At 30.1% G+C, this 2,851-nt stretch overlaps 1 long non-coding RNA gene across 2 annotated transcripts; it reads left to right on the forward strand.

Annotated features, from left to right (window-relative positions):
* The first annotated feature begins 1,428 nt into the window (after positions 1-1,428).
* LOC126764010 (uncharacterized) lies at positions 1,429-2,579 on the forward strand. Of its 2 annotated transcripts, none has more exons than XR_007667770.1 (3): positions 1,429-2,220; positions 2,290-2,434; positions 2,506-2,579. It is a non-coding gene; the product is annotated as an uncharacterized LOC126764010 (long non-coding RNA). The 2 variants fall into 2 exon arrangements; XR_007667769.1 differs by having other exon boundaries at positions 1,429-2,057; positions 2,116-2,220; positions 2,290-2,579.
* The last annotated feature ends 272 nt before the right edge of the window (positions 2,580-2,851 follow it).

Genomic DNA, 2,851 nt, shown 5'->3' on the forward strand with positions numbered 1-2,851 from the left:
ACATTTTAAGCTTTAGTTTACATGGACGTCTTAACCAGATGTTATTTGACCAAATTGGATCCTAATCTTACTTTCATCTACAAATTTAATAAATACACATCAATTCAAAAACTAAAAATGCGTCCTCTGTAATATCCCTATTTTTGAGTTATGACGACGTTGCAGCAAATGAGCGATATGTACTATGTACCTACGTACTAGTGAAACACTAGGTTTTCAAACATTCACAACTAGCAGAAACAAACAAGCATAAAAAAGTGGTGAGTTCACCATAGGCCTCGTGCGATTCTAACCACTTTTCCTTTCACACGTACATACGTTAATTATTAATTTTTTTTTGCCGCATATTTATACAAAATTTATTATAAATGTGCAAATAAAAATATATTTCATTTTAAAAATAATTAACATCTGAAAAAAATTAATCAAAGAAAAATATTATTAATATCAGAAAATTAATAATTTAAATAAAAATGAAAATTAAAGGTTTATATCTTTGAAAAGTAATGTCATCGAATACGAGTTTTACCTGAAAACAACAAATAAGTTCAATAAATTCATTAAAGTATAAATAACTATTTACATAGCAGGCCGCTTTAATCATATAAAACACACATTTGGACCAGAGAACTGTAACGAGTAATAAATTTTTGTGTATACTTAAGTACTGATCCGTTACTCTGTCTGATTCTGTCAGTTCAGTCAGTTCAGTTCATGTACACGAAGCGAACTGTTTGTCTTCAAATCAGCGATAGAGAACAACTTTGTATCACTAGCGATCGGCTTATACCTGATTTGTTTATGAACATTCGTATCAGCAGAAAATACCCAAAGTGATGCAAACTCATGCTTCAATGATTGAAATGATCGACAGCGTTCGGTTTGTATATCATCCCCTAAACACTGATTTTCTCTAGTGCACTTCTGTTCTATTTCAACTAGATCGCAGCAAAACTTGCGTGACCGAAACTCCAATACTTTTACACAATTTTTACTTGTCACTAACACTCCCTCACAAATCTTTGAAATGAGTAAGAAGTCAATCTATTGTGTCTTTTGTTTGTTTAAAACAAAAGAAGACAAACAAATTTTTTAGCTTTCACCGCTTATTGAAAACGATGGATGTGAAAGCGTACAGCATGATACCGTGAATTTGACGTTTGCTTGTTCGTTGTGACAAATTGAATTCGAAGAAAAAAAGAATTCGGTTACAAACGCGTCGATAATTGAGAATTGTGCAGATTTGTGCTTGTGCATATTTATGCAAATAATTGTGTTTCTTTAATATTTGTGAATATTTTGTGTCTTCAAGTGCAATAATATTTGGAAAAAGGGTGAGTAAAACAAATACTAATTCAATACGAAGAAAAATACATTTAGTGCATACATATGTATATGAGCCGGGAAAAAATGCTTTTAATCTTGATTGTGTTCCTGATGTGGAGGAATGTCGTTCATTAAGCTCCCTTGATTTTTCTTCAAATTGCAGTGATAGCTATGTTAGTGATAGGAATAATAGCGATAGCGAAATTTTAAAAGTGATAAAAAATAATTCATTTAGTTTAGAATTAAAAGCTTGGGCTTTAAGAAATAGGGTATCCCATAATACAGTAACCGATCTTCTGCAAACGTTGCGAAAAATAGGTTGCACAGATTTACCTCTAACGGCTAAAAGTCTCCTAGGTACCAGCCGAAAAAAAGTAAATATTCAAACGATTCCAAGTGGAACTTTTTTATATAGAGGAAATCAAAATCATTTTGAGAGAAATTCATTTCCTCAACTTGAAAATGAAAATAATATTGTGCTAGATTTTTCTATTCCACATGAAGGCAAGTTTCTTCTAATTCCGATTTTACTTCATCTATTTCATGAATTTTCAAATTAGTACCGCTGTAATTATTGTATCCCGGTGGTATTTTATTATATTATGTTAAGTTATTTAAAATGAATTTTGATGCTGCCCAATTTTTATTTCTTAATCAGATGGATTCACCAGCGCTTTATGATGACACCTATTTGGAGGAATGCCGAACAACTTCTTCGACTCCCGTAAAAGGTGCATGTAAAATTGTCATTTTAGTTTTCAATTTATTTTTACGCATTTGTTAGTGTAGAACAATTGACATTTAAATGGAAGAAGTTCAACATTTCTGGTTGCTACAACTCAGAGGCAAGCTTCTCAAAACAACAAGGAAACAAATTGCCTGTGGATGGAAATGGTAATCCAATATATTGTTAAAATGCATTTTTTAAAATTTTTTACTTTATTATGTTTACACCTTTTTCAGATGTTTTTAACATGTTAAAAACTATTTCCACCCAACTACAAAAGTTGTCATCTGTACACTGACGAATTCCTGACTTTGTGTAACTGGGACGGTAGGGGAGGCAAGCAACCGCTATCAGAGTTTCTGTTGTCCAACATATAATATGGTAAATTTTATACATACATATTTACCTAAAAAGATGTATTTTAAATTGATTTTTCATTACATTTTCTATAGATTCTTTCATCACTTGTGGACTTGCAAATTTCGAGCAACAAATGCGGAAGTCCATCGAAATGAGCCACCATAGATTTAAGCAAAAAAAATGTAGAAAGCGAAAAGCTGAAGAATGATAACATTGTAATAATTTTTTACACATATGTATATGTATATATTATTTTTGTATCTATATAATAATTTATTGAAATAGTTTTTATATTATTAAAAAAAATGTCAAAAGATGAAAGAAATGAATTTAATGTAAATTTAAATAAAATTATTTTGTTATTAAAATTAGTAAAAAAAAATATATTTTATAAAAAAAAAAATCTTTATATTTAAGGGTTTCGAACTTAGGTTGAAG

This window comes from Bactrocera neohumeralis, unplaced genomic scaffold, assembly GCF_024586455.1.
Source record: "Bactrocera neohumeralis isolate Rockhampton unplaced genomic scaffold, APGP_CSIRO_Bneo_wtdbg2-racon-allhic-juicebox.fasta_v2 cluster09, whole genome shotgun sequence".
In the NCBI taxonomy this organism is placed as follows: domain Eukaryota; kingdom Metazoa; phylum Arthropoda; class Insecta; order Diptera; family Tephritidae; genus Bactrocera; species Bactrocera neohumeralis.